The sequence below is a fragment of the Mauremys mutica genome, chromosome 12, assembly GCF_020497125.1.
Source record: "Mauremys mutica isolate MM-2020 ecotype Southern chromosome 12, ASM2049712v1, whole genome shotgun sequence".
Taxonomy (NCBI): Eukaryota; Metazoa; Chordata; order Testudines; family Geoemydidae; genus Mauremys; species Mauremys mutica.
In genome coordinates, this window is record NC_059083.1 from 14,422,496 (window position 1) to 14,431,203 (window position 8,708).

The 8,708-nt window shown below is 52.1% G+C and overlaps 1 pseudogene; it reads right to left on the bottom strand.

The window, feature by feature from the left end:
- Positions 1 to 5,331: 5,331 nt before the first annotated feature.
- On the bottom strand, positions 5,332 to 8,446 carry LOC123346581 (annotated as a pseudogene).
- Positions 8,447 to 8,708: the final 262 nt, after the last annotated feature.

The following is an 8,708-nucleotide window of genomic DNA, read 5'->3' on the forward strand; positions in this document are numbered from 1 at the left end:
TAGAACAGTGGTTGCAACAATGATCCATATGATATTTTAATCAGGTCACATCATACAGGAGAACCAGCAGCCCTTGCTCCCAGCCTGTCGCCATGGTGCCGAACTGCAGCCCCTAGTACAGCCCTTCCCTCAGGGGCAAACTGCGGTTCTTCGATGGGCCACTCTCTTTGGCAGCAAGTGGGACAGACCCGCTTGCTTCTCTGGCCCCTCCCCCAGGACCCTCTAGCAGCAGCACTTACTGCCTCCCCTCCAAGTGCTGCTGCTTACCTCTTTATCCCTGGGCCACTTCCCTGTAGCCCCAGCCCCTTCCCTGCCTCCTATCGGGGCTTCTGTCTGGCAGCCAGTCAGGCTGCAGCTCCGCTTACTCGCCTGACCCCACCCTGCTCTCCCTGACACTTCTCTTTATAGACAGCTAGTCCTCTTCCATCAGGCTGGAGAAAGAGACTGTTCGCTGCTCTGCAGAACAGTCCTTTTTATATGGCCCTCGCTGGCTGCTCCATCAAGCCTCCTTTCCATTGGCTCTCTCCGCAAGTCCTCCTCTCATTGGCTGGGCTTTGCACAGCCTCCCCAAGGGCTGCTTTAACCCCTCTTCTCCCAGAGTGGGAAACTGCACCACTACACCTAGGGTGACCAGACAGCAAATGTGAAAAATTGGGATGGGGGAGTGGGGGTAATAGGAGCCTATATAAGAAAAAGACGCAAAATCAGGACTGTCCCTATAAAAATCAGGACTTCTGGTCACCTTAACTACACCTCACCTTGTGAATACCCCTGCTGCATCCCCTCCAGCACCCACTCTACCCTCTCCAGCTCCCACCTTCCTCAGTGTCTCTTTTTGGGCACCTGGGATATGGTCACCCTAGCAACAAACATACACTAAAAACTCACCATTCTACATGCACTGGTGTTACACGCATTTCAACGGCAGATCATGACTTTTCCAATGATCCCTCACCAGGCCTACGTTGTACACGATATATCAGAACCATACATACGTGGTGAGCATGGGGGGCAAAGAGAGTCTCTGTCATCCCAACACAGGACACTGAGGTAGATGGGGAAGGGGTGACCGGGTGGACTGTCAGGTTCCTCATCTCCCTCTGGCCTCAGTGATGGGGGTTGGCCTGGCTTCAAGGCTGCCCAGGTCTGTTGACATCCCCGGCTCCCTTCTTGCCTCAGCCCAAGTTTGGCATCTCAAGAATAGGGAGATGCTACTGCCTCCCCTATGATTGTCCGGGGTGTCGTTCATGGACCTTTAGAGTTCAGGGGCAGCTTCACATGACACAGCCAGTCCAAGTTGAGTCCCTCCCTCTCTGGTACCAGTGCAGCGAGTTCACAGTTCTCAGCCTCGGCTATCAGGCTCGGAGGAGCAAACCCAGCAGTTTCCCAGCTCTGTTCCCCCAACTTCTTCCCCTCCCAACGGTATCTCACATCTCTGCAGGGATCAGGCAGTGTCGTGGAAATTACCCAGGCCTTGCGTTTGGAACAGACAGCCTGAGGCTTCTTTATTGTAATACAAGCATGCGGGGAGAGACAGCTGCACCGAGCCGCTCTGCAAAGATGAAAACAATAAAAGCTTATATAGATTTTTAACAATATACAGATAAGCACACTTCCTCATTAATATTTCCTTATTAGGAACACAGCAAAACCAAGTTGTCCCGTTTTAGAGTGTTGTTCTTTTGCGGTTAACGGCTTTCTTACGATTACCTGTTGCAATTGTGTTTCTCAGAGCTCCCTCTTTTCCCCTCTTTATCATGTACACAGTTAACTTGACAAAGGTTTAGGCTCACTTAACATTGCTTTCACAGGCAGTAACTTCCATTTCAGTCTCTGCCTCCTGCATTCTGAATCTAGGGGCTGGTCTACACTGTGTGTGGGGGGGTATCGATCTAAGATACGCAACTTCAGCTACATGAATAGCATAGCTGAAGTCAAAGTATCTTAGATCGATTTACCTCGGGTCTTCAGGATCGACGTCTGCGGCTCCCCATGTCGACTCCGCTACCTCCACTCGCTCCAGTGGATTTCCAGAGTCGACAGGAGTACGTTCGGGGATCGATATATCGCGTCTAGATGAGACGCGATATATCGATCCCCGAAAAATTGATTGCTACCTGCGGATATGGCGGGTAGTCTGGACGTACCCTAGCTCTCACCATCAGTGTTCATGCTGAGAGACACTGATCACTGGAGGGATAGCTCAGTGGTTTGAGCATTGGCCTGCTAAACCCAGAGTTGAGTTCAACCCTTGAGGGGGCCACTTAGGAATCTGGGGCAAAAACTGGTCCTGCTAGTGAAGGCAGGGGGCTGGACTCGATGACCTTTCAAGGTTCCTTCCAGTTTTAGGAGATTGGTATATCTCCCTTTATAACCTTTAAAGCTTATGCCCAAATAAATTTGTTCGTCTCTAAGGTGCCACAAGAACGCCTCGTTCTTTTTTTAGGGGAAGGAGGGAATCTCTCACACTCACCCCGTCGCCCTGAAATAGCAGAGAACCTAAAACACCCCATTTTACTGTCCCTGCTCCACACTTTTTTAGCATCTAGTTAATTCTGGTGCATAAGGGATAAAATGTACAAACACTAAATGCTTTCCGGCACGGCCTGGTGTAATGCGAGACTATCTGGGAAGGAGAAAGTCTGGCCCCCAAGGGGGAACTCAGGGACTAGCAATCACTCTGCTGACGGGAGATTGGGGTGGGGGGGGTCAGAAACTGTGTTCCCTGCAGGCTACGCAGTTGCACTGCAGGCTATCGAGGGCCATGGAGGCAGGCAGGGAGGGGCCCCTCTGAAGGTTTAGCCCGGGTCAACTGGAGCTGCAGGGGAGAGGAACCCCTCCCTCAGCCCGGCCCCAGACCACAGGAGCTGCGATGGCTGGGGAGAGGTGCCTCTCACCCAGGGCCTGCTCCAGGCACCAGCCAAGCAAGCTCTTGCTTGGGGCGGCAGATTCTATGGGGCGGCAATGTCCAAGGCTAGGGCGGCACGTTGTTTCCTGCTCTGGCCACCCAGTAGGGGGCGGCAGTGTGGAGGAGGGGAGCGCACTGCAGCAAACTTGGCAGGGCAGCCTGCGTCCTTCCCTCCCCGCCGACTGGAGCAGCGCAGAGCCCTCCTGGCAGGCGGCGATCAGGGCCGCGGGGTGAGCACCCCGCTGAAGCCCTCGCCACCCCCTTCTCTCTCTGGCCCCCGCTCCCTCCCCATTAGACCAGGCGTGCACTGCAGCACAGGGAGTCCCCTGGCTCCGGCAGCCCTGTAGGGTTTTGTTTTGTTTTTTCCCCTGCTTTGCCGGCCGTGCCGTTCCCCCCCCCCCACACCCCGCTTTGCCGCTCCAGCCCCTCCGCAGGTTTTTTTTTTTCACCTGCTTTGCAGCTCCGGCTGTGCAGTGTTTTTTGGGGTTTTTTTCCCCCCCGTGCTTTCCCGCTCCGGCTGTGCTGCAGGTTTCTTTCCCCCCCCCGCTTCTCCGTTTCAGCCCCCCATTTTGCTGCTCCGGCTTTGCTGCATTTCCCCCCCCCAACTTTGCCGATCCAGACGTGCTGTTTATTTGTACCCCCTACCCTGCTTTGCCGCTCTGGCCGCACTGTGGGTTTTTGTTTTTTTTCCCCAGCTTTGCCACTCCGGCGGCCCCCCCCTTTTTTTTTTGCTTGGGGCGGCAAAAAAGCCAGAGCCGGCCCTGCTCTCACCTGGCCCCGAGCTGCTGTGGTGAGAGTGGGCTGGGGAGAGTCCTGTCCCCAACGCAGCCTGCAACCCAATTCCCTCATTCCCAGCCCCACCCCACAGGCCTAGCCAGAGCCCTCACCCCTCCACACCCAACCCTCTGCCCAGCCCTGAGCCCCCTCCCACTCACCGAACCCCTTGGCCCCACCCCCACCACATGAATTATCTTCTGTGCGCCAATATGGAGATGATGTGTCACATCCTGGTGCATAGAACCAAATTCATTCCGCACATGGATGTAAAAGACGAGGGAGCACTGGTCAGAGCACATAAGATGCTCAGAGTGAGTTTACACTAGGAAATCTGGTGGAGGATCACAGAGATCTGCTGGCTAATCCCCACCACACCTCCTAGCGGAGCCAGAACTTCAGAGGCTGATGCTGCGGAGGCAGAGGTGGGGTCTCCAGGCCTCCCACAAAAGCCCCTGTAGGAACCAGTCCCTCTCAGTGGTGCTCTCTGAATGCAGACGGGCAGGGGCAGAGGGGCTGAGTGAATAGAGGCAGAACCTCTCTACCCCTGTCAGTGGACAAGGGAGAGGTTACTAGCACTTTATCTTGTCCTTTTTTCCTGGTGCCCAAAAGAAACAGCGGCACCAGAAGGAGAAACAGGCTGATCATCAGTCGTAAAGTCCGCTTGAGGTGGAGAGGCCTTTTTGCAGTGAGAAGCACGGGTCCAGGCAGTCAGTTCTTGGCATTTTACAGCCAAGTCCTGGTAGTCAGCAGGACTTGATAAGGGCCTTTCCAGCGTGGAGCCAGGGCGGTCTTTTGCTGATGGACCTTTATGTAGATCCAGTTTTCTGGTTTCAGCAAGTGGCAACGTTGTTCATGTATAATCATTATTGTCGATTAAAAAAAAGGTAGAAAGTCTTGCTCCAACTGTTTATCTTGGAGCCCTACCTGGAGTAAGAGAGATTCCCTGCCCGGGTGTGCAGTTCCCCTCTTGCAATTGCTTAAGAATAAACTTTCTCTGATTTGTTACAAACAACCTTAAAGTAAAAACTCTGTTTTCTTCCACAATTATTGATGCCGTGACTCGGATGGTAACGCCCAGCTGAGCCCACGGCAGCTACTGCGGACTGTTCCACTTCGAACCCCAAGGTGCCAATCAAGAGGTAAGAGACCTTCTGAAATCTCTAATGGGGTATCGAAGGAGGACTGCCCGTGGAACCGTCTGTCCCTCTGGGGCTCATGCCATCCGAACTTATTGATTTTGTAACAAAATCAAATGCAGAGAGGTACTGAGGAACTGTTGCCGCTCTCAATAAGATTACTTTGAAGTGATCAGGGCCAGCTCAAGCTTTTTTTGCCACCCCAAGCAAAAAGTGCCACCCCAGGCACGTGCTTCCTCGTCTGGTGCCTGGAGCCGGCCCTGGAAGTGGTACTGAGGATTTAGTTTTCCCTGATGTGTAACAAGGCCTGATCTGAGTCAATTACATGGAAGCTGCTTAACCCTTTTTGTCATGTGTCACAGAAGTTTACATCCTGTGTGGATTCTCTCATGTTTAATGAGCTGTGATCTCTGTATGAAACTTTTCCCACAGTCCAAGCACTTACAGAGTCACTCTCCTGTGTGGATTTTCTGGTGTTTAACCAGGGCTGATCTCTGTCTGAATGTTTACCTACAGAGCAAGCACCTGTGGGGTTCTCTCTCCTGTGTGGACTGCCTGATGTTGAACAAGGTGTGACCTGTGTTTGAAACTTTTCCCACAGTCCAAGCACTTGTGGAGACTCTCTCCTGTGTGGACTGCCTGATGTTGAACAAGGTGTGACCTCCGTATGAAACTTTTCCCACAGTCCAAGCACTTGTGGGGTCTCTCTCCTGTGTGGACTGACTGATGACAAACAAGGTCTGACCTTTTTAGGAAACTTTTCCCACAGTCCAAGCACTTGTGGGGTCTCTCTCCTGTGTGGATTGCCTGATGTCGAACAAGGTTTGACCTTCTTATGAAACTTTTCTCACAGTCCACACACTTGTGGAGTCTCTCTCCTGTGTGGCCTGACTGATGATGAACAAGCTGTGACCTTCGTATGAAACTTTCCCCACAGTCCATGCACTTGTGGGGTCTCTCTCCTGTGTGGACTGACTGATGACAAACAAGGTCTGACCTTCTTAGGAAACTTTTCCCACAGTCCAAGCACTTGTGGGGTCTCTCTCCTGTGTGGATTGCCTGATGTTGGACAAGCTGTGACCTTTGCTTGAAACTTTTCCCACAGTCCAAGCACTTGTGGGGTTTCTCTCCTGTGTGGACTGACTGATGACAAACAAGGTCTGACCTCTGTATTAAACTTTTCCCACAGTCCAAGCACTTGTGGGGTCTCTCTCCTGTGTGGATTGCCTGATGTTGTACAAGCTGTGACCTCCGTATGAAACTTTTCCCACAATCCAAGCACATATGGAGTCCCACTGCTGTGTGGATTGCCTGATGATAAACTAATTCTGACCTTCGTATGAAACTTTCCCCACAGTCCAAGCACTTGTGGGGTCTCTCTCCTGTGTGGACTGACTGATGACAAACAAGGTCTGACCTTCTTAGGAAACTTTTCCCACAATCCAAGCACATATGGAGTCCCACTCCTGTGTGGATTGCCTGATGATAAACTAATTCTGACCTTCGTATGAAACTTTCCCCACAGTCCAAGCACTTGTGGGGTCCCTCTCCTGTGTGGATTGCCTGATGTTGAACAAGCTGTGACCTTTGCTTGAAACTTTTCCCACAGTCCAAGCACTTGTGGGGTTTCTCTCCTGTGTGGACTGACTGATGACAAACAAGGACTGACCTTCGTATGAAACTTTTCCCACAGTCCAAGCACTTGTGGGGTCTCCCTCCTGTGTGGATTGCCTGATGTTGAACAAGCTGTGACCTCCGTATGAAACTTTTCCCATAATCCAAGCACATATGGAGTCCCACTCCTGTGTGGATTGCCTGATGATAAACGAATTCTGACCTTTGTATGAAACTTTCCCCACAGTCCAAGCACTTGTGGGGTCTCTCTCCTGTGTGGATTGCCTGATGTTTAACAAGGTGGGACCTTTGCTTGAAACTTTTCCCACAGTCCAAGCACTTGTGGGGCCTTTCTCCTGTGTGGGTTGGCTGATGATTAACAAGTGCCGACCTATATGTGAAACTTTTCCCACACTGTAAGCACTTATGGGATCTCTGTTCTTTGTGGACTGCCTGATGTTTAACAAGGTCTGACCTAGGTATGAAACTTTTTCCACAGTCTAAGCACTTGTGGGGTCTCGCTCCAGTGTGGATTGCCAGATGTTGAACAAGGTGTGACCTCTGCATGAAACTTTTCCCACAGTCCAAGCACTTTTGGGGTCTCTCTCCTGTGTGGACTGCCTAATGATAAACAAATTCTGACCTTCGTATGAAACTTTTCCCACAGTCCAAGCACTTTTGGGGTCTCTCTCCTGTGTGGATTGCCTGATGTTGAACAAGGTGTGACCTTTGCATGAAACTTTTCCCACAGTCCAAGCACTTATGGGGCCTTTCTCCTGTGTGGCTTTTCTTAAGTGACTTTTGTGCTGACTTTGGACTGAAACATTTCCCTTCAGCTCCTCCCACAAAGGTCGCCTGGGGTTGCACTTCTCCAGGAACTTCCTGATGATGATTCTCCTCCCCATTCTCATTCCCTCGCTCAGCACCTGCTGGGAGAGAGACAATCCGGACAGGAGTCATTGTGCTTGGGAGAAAGAGGAATAGCACCGAGGGAAAACCCAACAGAGAGACTGAGCAATTGGACTCTGCCTCCACATCCCACCCAAACACTCAAAGTGAAGGAGAAATGGGAAGGAAACTCCTGCAGCTAAGAGGCTGGGTGGAAAGTCATGAGTGATATTTGCTGACTACAGCCCTGTCCTGGCTGAAACGAGGAAGAACAGGGGGTGCTTAGTCACACCATATTTGGTGATTCTCAACTTTTTCCTTCCCTCCCTATATGGTTCCTGTGTGAGCCCTCACCTGTATGGGAGCATCTCGGAAGCCTTCTTTCCTCGCAGGCCTGGAGATCGGGCACCCACGGCTCTTCCCCTTGTTCCAGGCTGGCGATAAGCTCAGGTTTGGGAATGGGAAATACTGCACAGGGGGTGAAATCAGACCAGATCAGGGTGCATGGAGCACTGGTGGAGTATTTGTTACTAAGGACATTCAGTGAGTGGAACCTGTCCCTGTGCTCTGTTGGAGGAACGTGGCATCCAAGAGAATGGGAACGTGGTCACTGGGCCCCCTTGCGCAATGGAAGTTGTCTGGGGAGGTGAGTTGAATTATTACTACACCCTCACTAGGCATTCCCAGGATCTGTGCGCTGGGGGCCTTGTTGACACACACACGGCTCTGGACTTAAACCCCTGCCTCTTTCTAAACCTGCAGAGCCCAGAGCCCCTCCCATGGTTGGAGCTAGTCCCAACGAGGGAGGTGAACAGGGATTGTATGTGCAGCCAAGAAACAACACAGACAGGACAATGCTGGATTTATGCCCCTTTGAAAGGTGGCATGGGGGGATGGTTTGGTTGTCCACTGCGTTTTGACACCCATGTTCCACTGGAGGGGGCACAGAGATGCAAGTCTCTCTCACATGGCAGCTGTGCATTATGGAACCCATTCACCTCTAATGTAACTGACTGAGGAAGAACCTGAACACATTCAGATACATAGGTCCCATGGCTTCTAATAACAGAGTGGACGGGAAGCCCTTACCCAGGGAGGTCACCATCTCATAGGTCTCCTGCATGACGTCCCTGTAGAGGGCTCTCTGAGCGGGGTCCAGCAGAGCCCTCTGCCCCTTGGTGAAATACACAGCCACCTCCTCGAAGGTCACCGTCATCTGAAACAACAAGAGTCTCCCACTCAGCGCCTGCTGCCCCAGCCACAATCCCACTAGTAACGGGAAAGGGAAAAAATGTGAAGCTCTGGGAGGGCCAGACTAGCAGAATCCCACCACCACCCAGCTCAGAGGCTTCAGGGTGGGAAGAAGGTGAGCGCTCCCTGTCCCC